Here is a 23956-nt window from a genome sequence, read left to right on the forward strand (position 1 = left end):
AGCAAATAAGTGTAAAACTATGCACATCACTCACCAATCCTTTATCTTTTGTTTGATTGCCAACTAGTTTAGGTTCCCTTTGGGTTTGCTTTCTTGTCTTGGTTATTTTATTTATCAATTACTCCTGCATCTCCCTTAGAATATAGCTTGTAGCTATTAGTTAGTTTAGAAATTATTCATCATTCATTTTAGGTTAATATAACAAAGAACAAAGGAGTAACTTCGGGCTTTCATTTTTCCGAGGAATACGACCTTGATACTCGCCATTAGTGCTAGACTACATCGATAGGTACACTGCCTTAGACTGTAGCTAACACAAGTAGCACACATCATTCTCCATCTTCAACGTTGACATCTCCTGATAGTCTTGACCTTGTCCGGATCAATCTCTATGCCCCGCTGACACACTCTGTGCCCTAATAGCTTTGATGTAGCTTCAAATACACTCTTCTTTGGGCTGAGTCTCAGGTTATATATTTCCGCTCATCCTAAAAACTTATCAAGAGCCTAGAAGTGCCCTTCCCTTATTTTGGATTTTACCATCATGTCATTTACATACACCTCCACCTCCTTGTGCATCATGTCCTAAAATAAGGTAGTGGCTGCTCTCTAATAAGTTGCTCCCACATTCTTTAGTCCAAAAATCATAACCTTGTAGCAGTATGTTTTCCACTCAGTGATAACTAACATTTTCAACTTGTCTACCACTGCCATCATGATCTGATTGTACTTGAAGAACCCATCCGTAAAGGAGTACATCACATTCGAAGCAGCACTGTCAACTATTACATCTATGTGAGGAAGAGGAAAGTCATCCTTAGGGCATGCCTTGTTCAAGTCGCAATAATCCACGCACATTCTGACCTTACTATCCTTCTTCAAGACTGGGATAATGTTTGGCAACCATTCGAGGTAGTCAACCACATCGAGAAAATTAGCTTTAACTTGCTTAGCGACTTCTTCTCACATTTTCTCTACCTCTTATGGCCTTAGTCTTCTCATCTTCTATTTGACCAGCTTGATGTGTGGATGAGTTGGAATATGATGCTCTGATATTTTCCTGTATAGACTTGGCATGTCATCATAGGACCAAGCAATTAGCACTTTTCTTTTTTCTATTATTCGTTCGAATTCTCTTCTCTCTTCAAGAGTTATATCATGAGCTATCAAAATTTTCTGTGGATTTGCATCTGTACCTAAATTAAATGAGTCAATTTGTACAGAATTGATGTCAAACATGCACATATAATGATTATCAAAATGCACACTACCATCTGGAGAAACATCACATAAGTAAGCAAAATTATCCATATCATTGATCTTAGAAAGGAAAGAAACATCATCCTCATAAATGTTGGACGTTATTATATCATCATAAGAAAATTAACAAAGTTATTTTTTATAAGACCAACTAGTTTCTCTCTAGTAAGGCGATGGACTTTTCTAACTTCAGTTCCCCTATCTTGGTGGTGACCTTCTTTCGAACTTCCTTAATACTCAACTTGACCATCCTATCGAATGATTAGGTTTTTGAACATCTTAAACCATGATACCTCAGTCCCAGCTATATTAACAGGTTTAGGCTCCCTAGAGTAGGGCTTGTACTTCTAGAAAACATGTCTTTCAAAGTCCTACCTTTGGTTTACCTTCATCTTCCTCTTCAGAATAACCCAATCTACACCGAGTCTTCTGACCTTTGAAGTTCGGCAGCTCTACAATACCTTATTGATTCTTTTCCAGTCCTATTCTAGGCATGAAGTTTATTTTTTTGAACATGCTGGCTACTTTAGGACCCATTTAGTCCTCATAGAGAATAGTGAGTTGGAATCCAGTAGGGGCATCCAGCTCCTTGACAGCTTCTTAGATAATCAAGACAACCTTACCACCTTCGGCGTTGATGGTGATGATCTCACCTTCATGAGGGAACTTTACTTCTAATGTACAGTGGAAGAAACTCCTCCTAGAGCATGGAATCATGGCCTTCCCAATAATAATGCAAAAGTTACTAGAATATCCAAGACGGTGAACTCTACCTAGGATTCAATATGATCCATCTTCACCAGTGCTAAAATTTCCTTCCACATATATTCTCATCTCAATATAGGCCTTTATAACCATATGGTTTCAGGTCTTTTGCAGTCATCCTCAGCTTAGGGAGTATGCGAGAATGACACACGTTGATGGTTGACCCATCATCTACCACCACACATGGAGTTCTCTTCCCTTGACCTCTGCTGCTATATAGAGGGCCTTATTATGCTCTATTTTCTCAAATAGTAGGTCTTCATCCGAGAAGGTGATCATCTAGGTGGTCTTGTTAGTCACTATTTTGATCATTTCCTTGAGGGTGGCTATTGTGCTAACGCTTATACCAGCCAAAGCTTGAATTAAAGCCTTCTCGTGGTATGATGAGTGCATCAACAGTTCCTAGATACCAGCTATGTTCTTTTCCTTCTTCCATCACTCTAACAACATGGCATCCCCGTCTTGCTTCAATTCTTGTACCCTGGCTTCCTTACCTTTACTTGTTGGCTCAATTTCATTATACGAATTGATGTGTGCCTAGATGTCCTTGGCCTCGATGTCTTGGACTTCACACTTATCCTAAAGCTATACCAGATGTCAATAGCCATGACCGACTTCTTTTTCACTTTTTTCCAAACTCTAGAAGACAAGGTTCATAAGCAGCTTAACCTTCGTCTGACCCTCAACCATTTAACACAATATCCTCAATTTGAATGTCAGGTGAAGGAGGCCTCGAATTTCGGACCTTGAAGTCAAATTTGCCTGATTGCTGCCCTAGCATATCTTGTGCCTAAAATGGTTGCACTAGTCTGTCATATGCCTGAAAGTCTAGTGATACTCACAATACTGAATATTGTGAGGATTAGGACTATCCTTTGGCAGTTGGGACTTAAGTGTTATGCTCCATCTTAAATGTAAGAACACCACAAACAATGGCGCTCCTACTTGGTGAAGGCTCCTTATATGTGGTTTGGTTCTAGTTCTAGCTCAAGTTAGGGTATGTCATCAAAAGAGTTCATGATCTCCTATTCCTGGAAATCAGGATTGACAATGGACACTTGGTTTAGGGCTGGTGTGTTGTTGTAGTTTGGTAAGGGGTTTCTTCTAGTGTTGGGTTAGTCAGGTTCAATCAACTTTCCAGTATTGATAAGGTCTTGCATTTCATGCTTTAGCCAGATACATTTGTTAGTATGGTGGTCAGTGCTTGTTGGAACTTACAATAGGTGTTGGGTTTATTTTTAAGTGCATTAGGGTTTGGTAGGTTCTTAAAGGTAATAGGTTGGAGCATGTCATTTTGTATCAACCTCTCAAAGATCTTAGAGAGAGGTTGCTTGAAGTTGGAGAACTTCGTCAATTGTTGCACAACATTCACATTCAGGGTCCTACTCCTTCCAGCTTCGTAATTCGCCCTTCCACCGGTTCTCGCAGTTTTTCCTTTGTCGTTTTTTATTTTCTCGACCTGTAGCTCATCATCATACAAATCCATGAAGGTCTTCGGGTTCATCATCTGTAACCTTTCAATCCATCCTAGAAGAACATCTCAGTCCACCATAATAACTTGGTCCATTTCAAAGGGCTTGTTCTTCATTAGTTTGGCCTTATTCCTCCATCTAGTAAAGAAATCAGATAAGGACTCATTTGGCTTTTGTTTAGTGGACTCGAGATCCTTAATTGATACTTCCAAATGAGTATTATAATCATACTATTTAACAAAAGAATTACATAAATCACACCATTCAGTTTTGTTAGATTTGTTAGACCATGCTAATAGTTGACAGTAGGTCCTTCAAGAGATAATATAAATATCTTGACAAGTTGGGTCCTGCTCGGTTGAGTAGTTCCCATGATTGTTACATACTACTTCAGATGAACTTTTGGATCATCAGTCCTATTGAACTTGTTCATCTCGAGCATTATGAACTTCAGAGGCAGCAACTTATCTTCACTTGTCAAAACTAATTCTTCAAAATCATAGGTAGGGTTCAAACCTTTGATTTCCAGCATGCCCTGCATTTTGTCAAGCCTGGCGCTCAAGCCACTCATAGTTTCATTGGTGGCAAGGGCAGTCTCCCTATTAGCCTGGTCTAGCATAAAATCATAGAAGTCCCAAAAATTCTGGGGCACTCCCCTTCTAATATTGGCACTGGCCATACCAACAGTAACAGCTGCAGTAACAGCAGCAGTCTCAACAAAAACTACAGTCGGGTCAACAACATCAATGGGATTAGTTGGTGCAATGGGAGCATCAGGTGAGGCTTGGATTGTAGCCATCCTAGCCAAGAGCTGTTGGAGCTCTTCACGAGTCACACCCCTCAAATTCTCGATGATGACATTCTTAAGGATCTCAACGTCTTGCTCGTTAGATCTCTCGTTGGCCATTTCAAATTTAGCTTTAGTAGCTTGGCGCCTTGGTCTTTCAAGATGACACAACCTGAATTCTCAGAGAAATAGATACTCTTCCAACTTTCCACTATCTTGCCTCTTCCAACCCATAAGAGAATCTATATGGCTAGAAACAAGGGTTAATATGATGCATGCAATGCGTGAGATCCATGATGCATTTGCAATGCATAAAGAAAAAATAAAAGGGGGTTAGTGATGAGCATAGTTTTATACATATTTGCTTGCATATTATTGCGTATGTTCTTAGCAATTATTGTGCTTTTATTCCCAGATCACCCGTGTTTTGTGTTCTTTTGCATTTCAGGAACATTTATAGGACCATCATCGTTGTTTAAGCAATTATAGATCAATACGTGCGGAAACGGACGAGAATTCATCAAGATCGGATAAGAGCCCGCAATGCATACATTGAGCACGGCCTGGACTCTGGCCGTGCTCAACCATTGGCTTTGATTCTTGAAATTGGCACTTTAGGCACGGTTTCCGTAGCCACCACGGCCTCCAGCACGGCCCGTGGTGGCCAACACGGGTAGAAACACGGCCCGTGGTGGTTAACACGGGGAGGAACACGGCCGTGGTGAAACCCTACCGGTGAGATCCACAGTTTCAGCACGGCCTGGACTTCGGCCGTGCTGAGTTAAATATATAAGAAAAAATGAGTTTTTCTTAAGAGGAGGAGGGGGAGAAAGAGTGACATTGAGCCCTAGTGGCTGGTTCGGTTTCTGCACAATACTGAGTGCGAGAGAGAGTTGCAGTGAGTAAGAATCCCGGAATCGTAAGATTCCGAGTGCAAAACAGTAGTGGAGCAATTCAAGAGGCAGTTTGGGAGATTAATCAAAGTGTAGATCCAGATTTGGAGCTGTTCATCCAATTCGAGAGAAAAGGGTGTACATGTTTTATTTTCATTATTCTTTCATTGTAATTGATTTCCTAGATTGTTTTAAACATGAACATGTTTAGCTAGACTGATTTAATCTATTGGGATTTCTTTACTATGTTGGCTTGATATTATATTGTTGGATTGTTTGAGTTGGTTTTGTATTCTTCTTGTTTTCAGTATTTATAAGATTATGCATTATTCATGAGACGTTGTGAATTGTGATGTTTAGATTGCTTTATGAGATTGAGAAATCCGTTTGGCAATTGGAACTTTGAATAACAAGAACTGGTTAATAATCGCTTAGAGATAAGGATAATTAACTAGTCGGATTAAGAATTAACAAAGCTTAATAGAGGCGGATTAAAGCTTAATGCTAATTTAAGAATCAATTGTTAGGAAGAGATTCCAACTTTAGGTTATTAGGTTTAGGAATTCGGTTATCTCGAGAGAGAAACCGAATTCGGTTAATAATTCGTCCACGGGTAGCATAATTAGACTCACTGATCCTTTATCTTTTGTTCGGATGCCAACTAGTTTAGATTCCCTTTGGGTTTGTCTTCTTGTCTTGATTATTTCACTTATCAATTACTCCTGCATCTCCCTTAGAACTTAGCTCGTAGTTAATAGTTAGTTTAGAATTTATTCATCATCCATTTTAGGTTAATATAACAAAGAACAAAGGAGTAACTCTGGGCTTTCGCTTTCCCGAGGAATACGACCTTGATACTCGCCATTAGTGCTAGACTGCATCGATAGGTACACTGCCTTAGATTGTAGCTAACACGAGTAGCACACATCAGTTAGCAAACACAATAATATACAATTTATCCTTCCAACATTATTATAATACGGTTCATAGTAGGTCTTTTTTCCCTAGGATTTTGGATTTGGGCTTTCTATGACTAGGAGATAGTAGGCCCGATACGCATGCCATAAGCTCTCAAAGCAGATTTAAAACAAACAAGACAATGTTTCTCAATATAAGTATAAAAGCCTACATATTTTAAGCCTAGGGCTTGGTTCCACATTTCTGGGCCAAGGCCTTTCAATATTTGGGCTTGTGTACTTATAAAGAGAAACATCACAAGTAGCAAGCAATAGGGTTCCTAAAGGAGATTACTACGGTCATTACCATGAGCTGAGTCTTGGATAAGGATAAAAAGGCTACCATAAGTAAAAAGTATTCTTCCTTGGCTCATCTCCCCACTCAAGGGTCCATGCAACAAAGGAAATTCACTCATTACTTGTGAGTGATGGGTAGCCAGTGTCACAATTCTAGGCCGAGTAGAACCAAAAAACTACTAACCGATGCTGTGGAGGCTATAGGGACCAAAGTGCGCAATGTGTGATAATGGTGTAGTGATGTAAGTATAATTCATTAAATAATAAAATTAAAGACAAATATACACTGTAATTAGCTTCTTTTATCCCTAGCGCAGTCGCCACTTTAGGCGGCAGTTTTGAGCGCACACCCAAATGTCTTTAGCGACTACAGCACTATAAGGCTTTTCAACCTAATCGGGAGCACACTAACTAGTCAATAAGACTAGCGCGGAGATGAAAATCACCACGCAGGTAATCACCAGGACACTTTTACTAATGAATAGCGTTTCTCATATTCCATAAGGAAGCTTACGCCACAAAACTAGAGATGGATCCAGAAGCCAACTTCCTTATTTGTGTATATTAGTCTTTACTTTTATTATTTAACAAATCATTTCCTATAAACACAGTAGTTCATACATAGGCACACCAAATAACACATATAATTTACCTAGGTCTAGCCCATTTTTATTAACCATAGCCCACATTAAAGTTGTTAATCTAGCTTGCTAATTAATTATGTACAGGTTTTTCCTAGTCTAGCCCAATTACAAGTTATATGTTACCAAGCCCTTTAATCCTAGATGGACTACTTATTATGATGAGCCCATTTTGTATGAATCTGATTCTAATATAGCTCAATCTTAAATAAAACATGGTAAAGCCTACTAATTCTATTTGATTTTAGAACTTAAGCCCGATTAATATTGGTTAGCCTAATTGACTATAGTTTTCAAGTTGGATCCAATTTTAACTTGAAGTCTATTTGTCCATTTCTTTTTTAATTAAGCATTCATATTGCAATTATTTATTTACTTTCCTAATCTAGCCAAATTACAATTTATATCTTATCAAGCCTTTAATCCTAGATAGATTACTTATTATGATAAGGCCCATTTTGTGAAAACCTGATTCTAATATAGCCCAATCCTAACTAATACATGGTAAATCCCACTAAGTCTACTTTAATTTTAGAACTTAAGCCCGATTAATTTTGATTAGCCTAATGGACTACAGTTTTCATGTTGGATCTAATTTTAATCTAAAGTCTATATGTCCATTTTTAATTAAGCAGTCATGCTACAATTATTTAACATACACTAAACTAAGAAATAAACAAAAATAAAGTGCAGAAAAATAAGTCTAACTATTAAAACCCAACTTATGACTAAAACGCAAAGAGAATCCATAAAACCTAGCTGCAGTATACAAATCGATAAAAGTACATCAAAACTCATAAAACACCAAAATTAGGGCAAAGGAGTCTAGAGCTGATCGGCTTACCACAAGCCAATTGGCTCTAGGGGCGTCTAGGTTGGTTTCTGCAATTTTCTGTAATCCTCACATCCCAGAGCCGATTGTAACATGCACAGAGGTAAGAAATAATTCGAATATGAGAGGAATAAAATAAAAATAAAATAAAATAACAAATAACATCATATTGAGCTAGAAAACCTTAAAAGTTATATAAACCCTGAAAGATTGACAGCATAGTGGACAAACATAGCAGATTATTCATATAACCGTAATAAACTAATTTGATTATCAAATTATAAATCATGTGATTAATCAGATTCAAAACCCTAATGCTGGCATATTATCATATTCAAAATCTTAATGTTCTTATTATCAGATTTTGAAACCTAATGAATTAGTAATATACAAATTCATAAGAAACCCTAATCTAATCATATTAATCATAAAAATAAGATAGGAAAGTAACCCTAATTAAAGAAAAAAATAAAGAACGAGGAAACTAGTCTAGAGTAATGTTAATGATGATGGATTAATGTTGGGAGAAGCCCTCAGGTTGTCACTTTAGTTGATTGTTCTGCGAGACTCAAAAAATGAAGAAGCGATTAAGTCAAAGGTTGGTTGGGAATCTAGTCCTAGATGAGGTATTAGTAAAACTTATGTCGTCTTCAAAAGAGTTTCCAAATCTCAATTCTTTCTTAGTGACCCTCTTTCTTAGTGACCAAAAACCCTTTTGCTTAGTAATGAATGTAAGTTTTTCTTTTCTTTTTCAAATTCATAGTACTCTAATCGATTTTAGCTTATACTGTTGTTCTCTCCTTGTTAGTCCTAACCTTAGGCATCACTTTCTATTTATAGAATATGGTGAAAATCCTAGAGGAATCGATAAACGTCAGCTTTTCTTAAAAAAGGGAATCAATAAACATCCAATATTAAAACTTTAAAATTTAAATAAATATCATTAAAATCCATGATTGTCATCAAATACCTTTTAGAATCTGTATTTGGACATAAAAGTGTCAAAAAATGACGTCGAAGCGAGAAAACCTAAATCAGCACTATGTAGAGCCGATCGGCTTGATGTGCGTAAAATACACACATCTAAAGGGTTTTTAAGATTGATTTTATGGACTTTTGGATGTGAATTGGTCTCAACACTCATCCTATGCGTCTGTTTGTGTGCATTAGGTCCAAAAGAAGTCAAAGAATGATAAAGGGAAGAATTGGAGCATAATTGGACGTCAAAGCTGCCGAAACAAGCTAAGTATGCGCATGAGGAAGCGGAACATGGCCGTGTTGGTTTTAACACTAGCCGTGTTCCCAACACGGCCGTGTTGGGTGCATCAAACATCAAAGAAAAAGAAGTTCTTAGGGAGCACGGCCGCAGAGAGTAACATGGGCATAAACACCAGCCCGTGTTGGGAACACGGGCATCAACACGACCGTGTTGGCGGTGACAGGGGAATTAAATAAAAGAAAGAAGAGTGGAAAGAGAGAGGAGAGCGGGCCCAAACCCTAATTTTTCTCTCCCTAAGGATTTTCTGAGCTGAAACCAAGGGAAAAGGAGACTTGGATCAAGGTTTCAATCAGTTTCCCTTCAAAGATTGAAGATTGGGCAAGATTCGTTGATTGGTTTTCAAATCGAGCAAGAGGAACAAGAATCGATTCAATTCGAGCAAGAGGAATTGGGGCTGTTTACTCTCGTCCAAGGGTGTAATCGGGTTTTCTTTACCTTTAATCATTGTTGTAATTGAATTCTTGTAGGTTTTGATAATGAATATGTTTAGCTAGATTGATTAAATCCATTGGGATTTCTTTACTATGTTGGCTTAGTATTATATTGTTAGATTGTTTGGGTTAGTTTGGTATTCTTGTTGCTTTCAATATTAATAAGATAATGCATTATTCATGAGACGTTGTGAATTGTGTGTTTAGATTGCTTTGTGTGATTGAGAAATCCATTTGGCAATTGGAATTTTGAATAGCAAGAACTGGTTAATAATCGCTTAGAGATAAGGATAATTAACTAGCCGGATTAAGAATTAACAAAGCTTAATAGAGGCGGATTAAAGCTCAATGCTAATTTAAGAATCAATCGTTAGGAAGAGATTCCAACTTTAGGTTATTAGATTTAGGAATTCGGTTATCTCGAGAGAGAAACCGAATTCGATTAAGAATTCATCCACAGGTAGCATAATTAGACTCACCAATCCTTTATCATTTGTTTGATTGCCAACTAGTTTAGGTTCCCTTTGGGTTTGCTTTCTTGTCTTGGTTATTTTAGTTATCAATTACTCTTGCATCTCTGATATGCATAGTTTTACACATATTTGTTTGCGTATTATTGCGTATGTTCTTAGCAATTATTGTGCTTTTATTCCCAGATCACCCGTGTTTTGTTTTCTTTTGCATTTCAGGAGCATTTATAGGACCGTCATTAGTGTTTAAGCAATTATAGATCAATATGTGTGGAAATGGATGAGAATTCATCAAGATCGGACAAGAGCTCGCGTTGCACACATTGAGCACGGCCTGAGTCAAGGCCGTGCTGACCATCACGGCCTTGACTCTGGTCGTGACCAACCATCGAAACTTGGTCTTCAAAATAATGGTTTAGGCATGGTTTCCGAGGCCACCACGGCCTCCACCAAGGGCCCTGGTGGCCAGCACCGGCGGGGGCACGGCCATGGTGAAAACCTACTTGGTGAGATCCATAGTCTCAGCACGGCCTAGACTCCGGGCACGGCCTTGACCACGGTCGTGCTGAAACAAAATATATAAGGAAAAGGGTGTACATGTTTTATTTTCATTATTCTCTCATTGTAATTGATTTCCTAGATTGTTTTAAACATGAACATGTTTAGCTAGACTGATTAAATCCATTAGGATTTCTTTACTATGTTGGCTTAATATTATATTGTTGGATTGTTTGAGTTGGTTTTGTATTCTTCTTGCTTTCAGTATTAATAAGATAGCATTATTCATGAGACGTTGTGAATTGTGGTGTTTAGATTGCTTTTTGTGATTGAGAAGTCCATTTGGCAATTGGAATTTTGAATAGCAAGAACTGGTTAATAATCACTTAGAGATAAGGATAATTAACTAGCCGGATTAAGAATTAACAAAGCTTAATAGAGGCGGATTAAAGCTTAATGCTAATTTAAGAATCAATCGTTAGGAAGAGATTCCAACTTTAGGTTATTAGGTTTAGGAATTCGGTTATCGAGAGAGAGAAATCGAATTTAGTTAAGAATTTATCCACGGGTAGCATAATTAGATTCATCAATCCTTTATCTTTTGTTTGATCACCAACTATTTTAGGTTCCCTTTGGGTTTGCTTTCTTGTCTTGGTTATTTCATTTATCCATTCATTCATGCATCTCCCTTAGAACTTAGCTTGTAGCTATTAGTTAGTTTAGAAATTATTCATCATTCATCTTAGGTTAATATAACAAAGAACAAAGAAGTAACTCTAGGCTTTCCCTTTCCCGAGGAGTACGACCTTGATACTCGCCATTAGTACTAGACTGCATCGATAGGTACATTGCCTGAGATTGTATCCTTAGAACTTAGCTTGTAGCTATTAGTTAGTTTAGAAATTATTCATCATTTATTTTAGGTTAATATAAGAAAGAACAAAGTAGTAACTCTGGGCTTTCACTTTCCCGAGGAATACGACCTTAATACTCGCCATTAGTGCTAGACTGCATCGATAGGTACACTGCCTTATATTGTAGTTAACATAAGTAGCACACATCACGGCTCTGTAGTGAGCCGATTGGCTCTACACATGAAAAGGTTAAAAAAATTTCGATTAAGTCCTTAAACTTGTGAAACCCATCGTTTTGACCCTCAAACTTTATTATTCTTGATAATTAACTCTAAATTAATTTTAAAAAGGTAATCTTGATTGAATTAACCCCAACCTTAACCTCGAATTCTCCCATCCTTCATCTTTCGAGACCTAAGAAGGCAGTAACTTCCATTATAGGGTTTTCCGTAATTCTCTCGATATCTAGATCCTGAAAATTGATGCTGACAAACTCTTACTATACCCAATGACTATCCCTTAAGCACTCCATGAATAGGAGAATATAAGATAGTATCAAAGTATGGTAATCCTCATATAAGATAATACACAATTATCTCAGGTCTAAGGATCACGTCTTACATGATTGTCACAAGAACATTGCCCATAGACACTTAGGGTAAATTCTATATGGACTATTAAGTAGGGTCGCGTTCAATGAACTTATTCTTATAACAAGTGCATGTAAGTGATAAAGCATTATGGTAGTCACGAGCATTTGATCAATATCAACGATCAATATCTAATTCTTGACTAAAGATCGATTGTGAACAAAGTTAAAGAACATATGTAATGAGAACTTCACCATTATAAACTCGCTTTATAATTTCTCTTACATTTTTTTACATTCCATGGTGTTCATCTTTAACGGTTTGGATTATTCCTTAATAATACCTGACTACTCGTACCATTAGAGTCGATAATACTTGACTACTCGTACTATTAGAGTCGAACAATGCCTTTAGTATAATTGTATGTCATCAATTGTGATGTATAAAATAACACAGATCATCTAAAAACTCTTTGTCTTTAGGGCATACTCTAACACCGAAAATTGTATTCACCTCAAACACAAGATCCAAAACCTAATAGATGTTGGAAAGCTGACTGACCCTGACTAGCCTAGTACCAAAAGAAACCCACTACCAAACTACAAGAATGCACCACCCTCGAACCAGGTATACATGATCCACCTTGATTTCAATGAAGAGGAGATCATAAACTCTTTCTAAGATATACCTAAGCCTAAACTAGAACTAGAACTTAAAACTAAACTTGAGAACCCACAGAGAACCTTCATTGAGCTGGGACACTATTGTTTATGGTATTCCATCATTCAGTGAGGAGCGGGAAGCTAAAGATCTTGACACGAAGGCATGGTCTAATCCCTCACTATAGCCAGTATTGTGAGTTTCACAAGATCTTTAGACACATGACTAATCAGTGCAATTGTCTTGGACATGAAATTTAGGACTTGACAAACTATGAGGAATGGTAAGTAGGGTAGCTCCCTCATAATGTCATAGTGGATGAGTATGAAGACCTGCTAGGGCAGCCGTCAGGAAAGTTTGATTATAAGGTTTGCTATTCCCGGTATCCTTCGCCTAATGTCCGAATTGAGGACATTATACAGAGCAGTTAGGGTTCAGATAATGATGAGTAGCTAATAAATGGCATTTGTATCATGAAAGTGTGGAGCAAGGACAGAAGAAGTCAGTTATGGCTATTGATATTTGGTATAACTCTATGATGAATATGAGGTCTAAGACAGTAGTGCTAAAGATATATCCGATAAAAAAACTATGCTGAAAAACAAGAGAAGCGGCAATGGGGCACAAGAGCTATATCAAGTAGAGAAAGGTTCAGAAGAAGAAGATAAAAGGCTGCTAGAAGAGTTAAAAAAATAAGAAGACAATTAATATTTGGTAATTGTTAATGCACTTACTAGATCTTAGAAAGGCTTTGATTCAGGCAGTGTCTAGCATCACTATAAGTATCGCAGCTACCCTTGAGGAAATGACCAAGACAATAACAGATAAGACCAATGGAATGATCACTTCCTCGGATGAAGACCTACTATTAGAGGGAAGGGATCACAATAAGGCTCTATATATTACGACTGAGGTGTGTGATAGTAGATGATGGGTCAGCCATGCACTAAGGCTCATCAAATTTGGACTACCTTAGAGAACTATCATGAAGGCACCAAGCAAATTAAATAAAAAAAGATCCAAATGTATGTTACCGAGTATGAGATCTTCAAGATGAAACCAAACAAATCTGTTACCGACATGACAAATAGGCTTCTCACCATCATCAACAACATGAGAAAACTTGGGAAGCATTATGAGGTAGTAGATATCAATAACAAGATTCTTAGGAGTCTTCCTTTGGATAAGTATGGTGCTAAAGTGGCTAGTACTGAAGAAGCAAATGAGGACCTTGGGAAGATACTTATAGATGCTCTCATAGGAAAACTTCTTCTAACCCATGATATGTCTCTTGTCAAGGATGAATTTGATAAAGATGGTGGGTAAAAGAAGGCACTAGCACTCAAGGCTAGCACAAAAGTTCAAGGAACAAATGATGTCCCAAACGATGATGAAGATTAAAGGGAAGCTCATAGTGAGAGTGATGATGTGGCCCTCATCACTAAACATGTTAAAAAAAGTCTTGAGGCTAAAAGGAGAAGAAGCAACAAGCTTTTTCACAAGCAATAAACCCTTTTTCAAATCAAGATCAAGCAAGAAAAAGAAAGATGAAGTCACCTACTATGAGTGTGGAAAGCACGGACATATTAAGCCGAATTGTCCCAAATAATTGAAGAGGAAAAAGGGAGACAAAGAAAAGAAAAAGGACTTGAAAGCTACTTGGAGTGATGCTTTCTCATCCTCTAATAATGAAAGTGAAAGAGAAGAAGAGACCAATCTTTGCTTCATGGCCAACAAAGAGGATTCTCATTAGGTATGTTCTACCTTTCATTCATTCAATTCTTATTCTTCTTGTTCATCTTCTCATTTTTTTGGTGATGGTGTGTTGGATGATGAGAATAAACTTTTACAAAATATGTTTTCAAAACTAAGTTTTTATAAAAATAAGTGCTCAAGCTTGGAAGAAGATTTTAAGAGGTCAAAGAAAGAAATTATTTCTTTGAAAACTTCCAATGACAACCTAAAGAAATCATTGGATGAAATTTCAAATGAAAAACTCTTAAAAAAAATAATTCTTTGAAAAATGAAGTTGAGGAGCTTAGGAACTCAATTTCAAGATTTCACAAAGAAAAAGAATCTCTTGATACACTAGTTGTATCTCAATGACCTCCCCTTGTGAGACATGGAATTGGGTTCAGTGGAGCTTTAACTTTCACATCTCTTTTGTTAAGGCCATTCAACCTCCAATCATTGAGATAAACTCTAATAGAGTCTCAAAGGACAAAGCATACACTAAACCTCCCATTTAAAAGAAAGGGAAAGGTACATATTCTCCAAAGGCTAATCAAAAGGAGCAAAACATGCATTTATGTATAGGACATCAAAAGTCAATAAATCTTGCTCATGCATGTATGATGATGTGAATCGTGCGAGGTCCAAACCTCAAGTAAAAGTGGCAAAGAAGATCAAACCTAATTCCAAGTTCACTTGCTACTATTGCATGAGAGTTGGACATAGCAATGTTAAATGTCAAATAAGGAAGATGCGTCTCTTCATAGATGGATTTTCCAAAGCTAACTTCAAAGGATCCAACCTTGTTTGGGTACCTAAAATCAAGTGATTTAATTCTTTTTTATAGATATGTCTTAAATCCACAAGCACAAATCTTTAGCATGTTGATAGTGGATGTTCAAGGCACATGTCAGGTGACAAAAGCCTCTTTATAAATGTCAAGAACTATGATGGAGGCAAAGTCACATTTAGAAATAATGCCAAGGGTAAGGTAATTGGCATTGGCTCCATTGGTAAGTAGTAAATCTTTCATTGATGATGTTTTCTTAGTTGATGGATTAAAATACAATTTGTTTAATGTGAGTCAATTATGTGACAAAAGCAATAGAGTTACTTTTGACTCCAATGGATGTCTTGTCAATGCCCTAGTGGATGACAATGTGATATTCAAAGGAGAAAGAAGTGGCAACAACTACATAATTGACCTACACAAAGTTGCTAATCAATCTTTCAAGTATCTTTTTTCTATTATCTTGGCTATGGTGCAAGTATGGAGCTTCTACACAAATTAGCCAAAAAGGAGCTAGTAAATGGACTCCCCAAAGTGAAGTTCATCAAGGACAAGCCTTGTGAACCATGTCAAATAGGAAAACAACAACTATCATCTTTTAAGTCTAAAATCATTATAAGTACTTCTAGACCACTTCAACTACTACACATGGATTTGTCTAGACCTACAAGAGTAGCTAGTTTGGGTGGATAGTCATATGCATTTGTGATTATAGATGACTACTCTAGATTTAATTGGGTTAATTTCCTTGCTCATAAGAATGAAGCCTCTTAACATTTTCAATTCTTTTTCAAAATGTGTTCAAAATGAAAAAGGATATTTGATTTGTTCTATAAGAAGCAACCATGAAAATGATCTATTAACCTTTACAAAGAATTTGGTATTTCACACAACTTTTTATCTCCTAGGAACTACAACTAAATGGAGTTGTGGAAAGAAAAATAGAACACTAGTGAAAATGGCTAGAACTATGCTCAATTAGTATAAACTCCCTTCTTACTTTTAGGCGAAAGCGTTTAACACTCGTTGTTATATTGTAAATAGAGTTTTGAAAGGATCTTTGATAAATAAAAATTCTTATGAGCTTTAGAATGGAAGAAAGCCTAAAGTTTCATATTTTACAGTATTTTTTACATTTTGAATGCCAAGGATAAACTTGGACAATTTAACTCTAAAATCGATATTGGAATCTTCCTAGGCTATTCTACCTTAAGCAAAGCTTATAAAGTCTTTAAAAAATGTTCTTAGTAGTTAAAGATTCTATGAATATTATTTTTGATGAATCTAGCAAGCTTGATCTTAGGAAAGGTACTTATGCGAATGATCTTATAGCTGCATTTGAGGAGCTAGATGTGAATCTTGATGGTCTATAAAAACAAGTTGATAAACCCATAAAAGGGAATAAAAAAGATCAACAAAATCATGATGCAACTCAAGATCCTCAAGAATTGGAAAATTCACAAAGTCTTTCAAAGGAGTGGAGCTTCAAAAAAGATCATCCTTCCACTCAAATTATTGGAGACTTATCAAAAGGTTTCTTCCTAGAATTGCAAATCAAGCAATACCAGGATGGCATCTTCATCAACCAATCGAAGTAAATAAAGGAACTTCTTAGAAAGTTTGAACTAGAAGGATGCAAGATTGTCAAGACACCAATGAGCACATTAACAAAGTTGGACAAGGATGAGAAGGGTAAGCTTATTGATGAGAAGAAATATAGAGGTATGATCGGATCTTTACTCTATCTCACGGCTTCTAGACCCGATATCATGTTTAATCTATACTTGTGTGCTCGTTTTCAATCTAGTCTTAGAGAGTCTCACTTGCATGCCGTTAAGCGAATCTTAAAATATCTTAAAGGAACCATGCATCTAGGTCTTTTATATCCAAAGGATAAATCTTTTAACATAATTGACTTCTCTAATGCCGATTATGCAGGTAGTCTCATAGATAGAAAGAGCATTTTTGGAACTTGTCATTTCCTAGGAGAATTTCTAGTATCTTGATTTAGTGAGAAGCAAGTATCGGTCGCCTTATCCACCACCGAAGCAGAATACATTGTGGCTAGATATTATTATACTTAAATTTTATGGATAAAATAACAACTTAAGGATTATGGCCAATTACTCAGTCCCAGTCCAATCAAATGTCACATTACTAGTGCAATTAACCTATCTAAGTGATGTGCGTAAAATACACACATCTAAATGGGTTTTTAAGATTGATTTTATGGACATTTGGATGTGAATTGGTCCCAACACTCACCCTATGCGTCTGTTTGTGTGCATTAGGTCCAAAAGAAGTCAAAGGATGATAAAGTGAAGAATTGGAGCATAATTAGATGCCGAAGCTGCCGAAATAAGCTAAGTACGAGCAAGAGGAAGCTGAACATGGCCGTGGTTTCAACACTGGCCGTGTTACCAACACGTGCATCAACACGGCCGTGTTAGTGCATCAAACATCAAACAAACATAAGTTTTAGGGAGCACGGCCACAGAGAGTGACACGGGCATCAACACCAGCCCGTGTTGGGAACAGGGGGAATTAGTTAAAAGAAAGAAGAGAGGAAAGAAAGGAAGAGAGCAGGGGAGAACGTCCCAAACCTTAATTTTTCTCTCCCTAAGGGTTTTCTGAGCTGAAACTAAGGGAAAAGGAGACTTGGATCAAGGTTTCAATCGGATTCCTTTCAAGGATTGAAGATTTGGCGAGGTTCGTTGATTGGTTTTCAAATCGAGCAAAAGAAACAAGAATCGATTCAATTCGAGCAAGAGGAATTAGGGCTGTTTACTCTCATCCAAGGGTGTAATCGGGTTTATCTACCTTTACTCTTTGTTGTAATTGTATTCTTGTGTATTTTGATAATGAACATGATTAGCTAGATTGATTAAATCCATTGGGATTTCTTTACTATATTGGCTTAGTATTATATTGTTGGATTGTTTGGGTTAGTTTTGTATTCTTCTTACTTTCAGTATTAATAAGATAATGCATTATTCATGAGACGTTATGAATTGTGTATTTAGATTGCTTTGTGTGATTGAGAAGTCCATTTGGCAATTGGAATTTTGAATAGCAAGAACTGGTTAATAATCGCTTAGAGATAAGGATAATTAACTAGCCGGATTAAAGCTTAATGCTAATTTAAGAATCAATCGTTAGGAAGAGATTCCAACTTTAGGTTATTAGATTTAGGAATTCGGTTATCTCGAGAGAGAAAGCAAATTCGGTTAAGAATTCATCCACGGGTAGCATAATTAGACTCACCAATCCTTTATCTTTTGTTTAATTGCTAACTAGTTTAGGTTTCCTTTGGGTTTGCTCTCTTGCCTTGGTTATTTTAGTTATCAATTACTCTTGCATCTCCCTCAGAATTTAGCTTGTAGCTATTAGTTAGTTTAGAAATTATTCATCACTCATTTTAGGTTAATATAACAAAGAACAAAGGAGTAACTCTAGGCTTTCACTTTCCCGAGGAATACGACCTTGATACTCGCCATTAGTGCTAGACTGCATCAATAGGTACACTGCCTTAGATTGTAGCTAACACAGATAACACGCATCACTAAGAATCCCATTCAACATTCTAGGAACAAGAATAGAGACATTAGACACTATTTCTTAAGAGATCATGTTCAAAGTGGAGATATAGTATTAGAATTCATTGATACAAACAATCAATGATATGCATTATTTTACACATGTTTATATGCTCAATTACTTTCATTTTGTACATAGTTATCTTGTTTTATGCCAGAATCACCTGTGTTTTGATTCCTTTTATATTTCAGGTGATCATTGATGGACATTATCAGTATTTGAGGGAGATAGGTGCGAATACAAACCAGAATCCATCAGAATTGAGCAAAGGCTAGCATTTCAAGGATGAGCAAGGCCTAGACTCTAGCCGTGCTGAACCATTGACATTTGACCCTCAAATGTGACCTTTCAGCACGATTTTCAAAGCCACCATGGCCTCCATCACAGCCTGTGTTGGCTCAGCACCGACAAGGGCACGGTCAGGGAGAAGAGGCTGATTTTTCGGGACTCGAAGGTCCAGCACAGGCTTGGGCACGGCCGTGCTGACGAGCACAGGCGTGAGCATGGCCGTGCTGACTAGCACAGGCTTAGGCACGGCCGTGCTGACGAGCACAGGCGTGAGCATGGCCGTGCTGAAACATTTATATAGGCAAAATTGAGTTCTTTTGTAGGGGGTTCGATTTTCTAACTTGATTTCACATATACATGCATAAGCCATTTTTCTTAGACTTCAATACTCGACTTTAGGAGACTATTTCATCTATTGAAGGAAGGATTACATTGGCTTTAATATCCAATTAAAGATCAAGAGGAGATTTGGAGGCATTCAATAGGCAATTTAGGGTTCATCAATCAGATTTGGGGATTTTGAGCTGTTCATCTGATTCGAAGGAAAAAGGGTGTATCTATTTCATTTTCTTTATTCTTTCATTGTTACTGAATTCCTAATTATTTTAGACAAGAACATGTGTAGCTAGATCGATTAAACATTGTTGAGGTTACATAATTTTTGAATACCATTAGATGATTTGGGCAACTTAGGAATTCACCACATCTGGCCAAAAGCCTACCCTTTGTTTCCATTAGTCAGTCAGTTTTGAGCCTTAACCTTTTCTTCATAATTTGCACCTATACACCACGCATAACACTATTCTATACATTTATCTTTTCTTTCACCTTGTATACTGAATAATTATGTGTTATGCTTCTTCTTTTATGGAATCATAGCACCTAATTTTGTTATAAATTCACTTAGTCTTTTTAATCATTCTTTGATGCTCCCTTCAATCCAAATTGGATAACTGTTCTCATTGTTTATGTCACTAATCATGAAACCCCTTTGTAAGCTACTATGGTATATATATATATATATATGCTAAAAAAATTTAAAAAAAAAGAAAAAGAAAAAGAAATTTCTTAGCTCTTATCTCTTTTGGATTTATTTCTTATGAGCATCCTTTACTTCAAATAAGGCTTAGTGAGTATTTTTGTTGATTTGGCATTGAACTCCCGAAGCATTCATTCTAAATAATTACATAATTTTTCAGTATACTTTACACTTCTATCCAAATATTCTTACTTTTATCTTAGCCACATTTCAACCCTTGTAAAGACCCTTTGATTTTGGTATTCATTTATTCGCAGTAGCGAAGATGAGATTTATGAGCAAGCTTATGGTAAACAGGTTTTATGCAGCTGCATTGAGAGAATTTTCTTATTTACCTGTAAACACTGTGAGTGATTTGAGAGATTCCTGTGAGGAAATGGTTCCTGGTCTTTAATGTTGAGTTATTATATAAGTTGTACTTCGAGATGGTTTTACTATAGTTCTTCTTTAAAGGTGTATAATTTGTTTTTAGCTACTTGAGTTTCATTCTTTATATGTTGAATAAGGTTAAGTTGTGAACTTTAGCATGGATTTTGAGGGGTGATTGTTGCTTATATATATATTGAGTTATTGATTGCTTAAGGACAAGCAAAAGCTTAAGTGTGGGGTGATTTGACATGCATTGTTTTACACATGTTCATATGCTCAATTACTTCCATTTTTGTGCATAGTTATCTTGTTTTATGCCAGAATCACATATGTTTTGGTTCCTTTCATGTTTTAGGTGATCATCGATGGACATTATTAGTATTCGAGGGAGATACGTGTGAATACGGACTAGAATCCATCAAAATTGAGCAAAGGCTAGCATTTCAAGGTTGAGCACCTGGACTCTGGCCGTGGTGAACCATTGACATTTGACCCTCAAAAGTGACATTTCGGCACGGGTTCCAAAGCCACCACAGCCTCCATCATGGCCTATGGTGGCTTAGCACCGGCGAGGGCACGGCTAGGGAGAAGAGGCTGATTTTTCGGGACTCGGAGGTCCAACACAGGCTTGAGCACGGTCGTACTAACCAGCACAGGCGTGAGCATGGCCGTGCTGACCAGCACAGGCTTGGGCACAGCCGTGCTGACCAACACAGGCTTGGGCACAGTCATGCTGACCAACACAAGCTTGAGCACAGCCATGTTGAAACATTTATATAGGCAAAATTGAGTTCTTTTGTAGGTGTTTCAATTTTCTAGCTTGATTTCACATATACATGCGTAAGTGATCTTTTCCTAGACTTCAGTACTCGACTTTAGGAGACTATTTCACCTATTAAAGGAAGGATTACATTGGTTTTAACATCCAATTGAAGATCAAGAGGAGATTTGGAGGCATTCAAGAGGCAATTTAGGTTCATCAATCAGATTTGGGGATTTTGAGTTGTTCATCCAATTCGAAGAAAAAGGGTGTATCTATTTCATTTTCTTTATTCTTTCATTGTTATTGAATTCCTAATTGTTTTAGACATGTACATGTGTAGCTAGATCGATTAAACCTATTGGAATTTCCTTACTATGTTGGCTTAGTACTAAATTGTTGGATTGTTTGAGTTCCTTATTGTATTCTTCTTGCTTTTAGTATTAATAAGATATCGCATTATTCATGACACATTGAATTGTGTTCCTAAGATTACTTTAAGTAATTGGAATTTTGAATAGCAAGAACTAGTTAATGATCACTTAGTGATAAGGGTAATTGGCTAGCCGGATTAAGAATTAACAAAGATTAATAGAGGCGGATTAACGCTTAATGCTAACTTAATAATCGATCGTTAGGAAGAGATTCCAACTTTAGGTTCTTAGGTTTAGAAATTCTGTTATCTCGAGGGGGAGACCGAATTCAGTTAAGAATTCATCCACGGGTAGCATAGTTGGATTCATCAATCTGTTATCTTTTGTTTGATTGCCAACTAGTTTATGTTCCCTTTGAGTTTGCATTTCTTATCTATATTGTTTCCTTCATTTATTCATTCTTGCATCTCATTTATAACTCAGTTTCTAGTTATTAGCAAATTTAGAATTCATCCATCATATATTTTAAGTTAGATAATAAAGAATGAAGTAGTAACTATGAGTTTTCACTTTCCCGAGAATACAACCTTGATACTCGCCATTAGTGCTAGACTGCATCGATAGGTTCACTGCCTTAGATTGTAGCTACACAAATAGCCTATCAATCAACTTGCTGACATCTTCACCAAACCCCTTAATGAGGATAGATTAAACTTTATTAAGAGAGAATTAGATATGTTTGATGGAAGTTGTTTAAATTGATTGCTTCTTGATTGTTTTAATTATGAATAGAATCAAACTTAGATCAATAAGACAATTTTGTTGGTTGAATCATCCATTCCTACATCGAATATGAATTGCATATATTCTCAATCACTCTGCAAAATTTCAAAATTCCCAGTCGCGAGCTTGGTAGCAGTAGCAAAACATGGCAAAAATTGAAGCATTGCTTCTATGGTAAAACTGCCCATTTTGTGATCATGACCCTTGTTATCACGATCGCGAAGCTAGTCAAACTAGTTGTTCTGACAAGAATTTGAAATTTACAGTCGCACTCCATGATCGCGATCGTGAATTGCATGATTTTCACAAAAACATTTACCATTATTTTTAACAATTTACGAGGAGTTACACCTCTTAAATTCAGTTTTACTATTGTTTAATTCCTTTTTGTGTATAAATACCCCCAAGCGACATTGCATGCATTTTAACTCTCTTAAACCCTTCTTAAGAAATTTCTCTCTTTTTCTCAAAGTTTTTCTTTAATCTATACTTCATTCATTTTCACCTCATCTCTCTCTCTCAAATGGCTCCTAAGAACACCACTTCTCAAAGGCATAAGGGCAAGGGTAAGGCCTAAGATGAAGACCTTCTTGCCTCATCTTTAGATATTCCCACAAGAATGAAGGGAACCTCTCAAGAGGCAAGAATAAAATATAAGACTCTAGCCAAGAAGAAATTTAAAGCATCAAGAGCCCCTCTCAACGTCGATTTTTGAAAGCTTCGAATATATGAAGATGTTATCAAGCACCTTAACAACATCCAAATGGAAAAGTTGGTGTATCCTGGTTTGGATAGACACAAGGAACTAACCTTGAAGTTCCTAAGTTCTCTTGAAGTAACTAAGAGGCAAGGATGAGACATTGCATATTTTGGGATCTCCTTTAATCTTTTTGGGCAAAGATGGTAATTGACAAGAAGTGAACTTGGAGGGATCTTCAACTTCCAAGAACATGGCATCACGATACTTGGCGATATACAAGAAAGTTTGGTTTGTTTTTGGAAGGAAATTTCCATTGAGACTAAACTTGACAAAAACTCCAATGCCAAACACTTTAAGTTCCTTTTCTTTTAGACACTTCACAAGATTTTCAAACTAACCATTCATGAAAGGTATGATGGTAGTAAGAAGATTACCCAAAAGGACCTTTGCATCCTTTATTGCATGGTCCACAACAAACTCATCCAATTGACCTATTTCTTGATTGATCATCTTCTCCACCTCTCAAAATCTTCTCATGGTTGTATCATGGTTTCATCTTATATTACTATGATTGCAAACTACTTTAAGCTTCTAATCCCCTCAAACCTTGCATTTCTTAAAACCCCTCTACCTTTGAGCACTAACTCTATAACCATTCAATACTTTCTTCACTCTAAATTTCTAACAAAAAAGAATAATGAATCCTTAAAAGTTATTTTGGGTGCTAATATTATGTCATCCATGGAAAAAGCAAGGGAGAGGAAAAGGGCACGTTTGAACATTGAGGCGGGTGAAGAGGAAAAAGAGGAGGAATTTGAGGAAATAAGAAGTGAAGAAGAA

The sequence above is a fragment of the Ricinus communis genome, chromosome 8 (assembly GCF_019578655.1).
Source record: "Ricinus communis isolate WT05 ecotype wild-type chromosome 8, ASM1957865v1, whole genome shotgun sequence".
NCBI lineage: Eukaryota > Viridiplantae > Streptophyta > Magnoliopsida > Malpighiales > Euphorbiaceae > Ricinus > Ricinus communis.